The following is a 1,837-nucleotide window of genomic DNA, read 5'->3' on the forward strand; positions in this document are numbered from 1 at the left end:
CTCTCAGGGACATTGCTGATAAACAGACCATACCCCACCTCAGATCCACACCTGACAGGTGTCATGGAGGCGGAGTTTGGAAACTCATTAACATTACTACCCTCGTACTGTGTTTACAAATATGATAATCCTATTTTCATACATCTCTACTGCCTACCTTAAAGTTTAAACAATTTACAAATTTCTTTTTGATATTAAAGGATCAAGTTTATACATCCCTTGACTGATATTCATATTATGGTTGTAACTTTCTTTTATAAAGCTAGATTCAATGATGTTCCTTTCCAGTGCATTATTAGAATATACAATCCTTTTTGCCCCTTCCCAGTTGATAGCATGATTGTTCTCACTAACATGTACAAATATACCACTGTTCCTTGTGCATATCTCACACATTTCTTATGTTGTTCAATTCTTTTTCCAGTGCTTTCCCGGTTTGGCCAATATAAAAGTTGTCACAAGACTTACACGGAATTTTATATACACACCCTTTAGTATTGTCTGGGAGTTCTTGATAAGTACATTTTCATTGTTGTATTGTTCTTAAATGCGACATTAACACCAAAATTCTTAAGAAGATGAGGGATATCTTTCATATTATTATTATAAGGCAAAACAAGCAAATTTTTTGTGTTGTAAGGTTCTTTCTGGTTCTGATACATAGTCTTTTTGCCGCTTCAAATGCACTGTTTAATACACTATCAGGATATTTCAATTTTTTGCCTGCATTCCTAATCTTATCTATTTCATCATCAATATATTCAGGGCTACATACCCGTAATGCTCTTAAAAATGCAAATATCAAGAATAATGTGGACCTGATAAATAAACTAAATAGTTTAGAGATTAATAGTGAATCCAGGCTTGTAAGTTTTGATGTTGTATCACTATTCACAAAGGTGCCAATAGATGATCTGATGGCGTTTTTATCTGAATTGTTAGAGAACACACAGCTGGATATCCCATTTCCTAAAAGTACTTTAATTGAACTGATTAAATTATGTGTAAAAGATTGTAAATTTGAATTTAATGGTAAATTTTACTCACAAAATTTTGGTATGGCAATGGGAAACCCTTTATCCCCAGTGTTAAGTAACTTATATATGGAATTTTTTGAAAAGAAGATATTAAACAACATAATCCCACGTAATGTAACATGGTTTAGGTATGTTGACGACATAATTTGTGTATGGCCAGGGAACCAAGATGTAAAAACTTTTTCCCAAGTTAAATCAATTAGTACCATCAATTAAATTCACGATGGAAATGGAAAATGATGGGTGCTTACCGTTTTGGATGTCCTCATACGAAGAAATAGTAGTGGGTTTAAATATAGTGTGTATAGAAAACCCACTAATATTTCTTCCTATGTACATTTCTATTCTGGACAAAGCAATAAGGTTAAAAAGTCAGTGTTTTCATCTATGTTTTTAAGAGCATTACGGGTATGTAGCCCTGAATATATTGATGATGAAATAGATAAGATTAGGAATGCAGGCAAAAAATTGAAATATCCTGATAGTGTATTAAACAGTGCATTTGAAGCGGCAAAAAGACTATGTATCAGAACCAGAAAGAACCTTACAACACAAAAATTTGCTTGTTTTGCCTTATAATAATAATATGAAAGATATCCCTCATCTTCTTAAGAATTTTGGTGTTAATGTCGCATTTAAGAACAATACAACAATGAAAAATGTACTTATCAAGAACTCCCCAGACAATACTAAAGGGTGTGTATATAAAATTCCGTGTAAGTCTTGTGACAACTTTTATATTGGCCAAACCGGGAAAGCACTGGACAAAAGAATTGAACAACATAAGAAATGTGTGAGAT

The sequence above is a fragment of the Macrobrachium rosenbergii genome, chromosome 1, assembly GCF_040412425.1.
Source record: "Macrobrachium rosenbergii isolate ZJJX-2024 chromosome 1, ASM4041242v1, whole genome shotgun sequence".
Lineage (NCBI taxonomy): Eukaryota > Metazoa > Arthropoda > Malacostraca > Decapoda > Palaemonidae > Macrobrachium > Macrobrachium rosenbergii.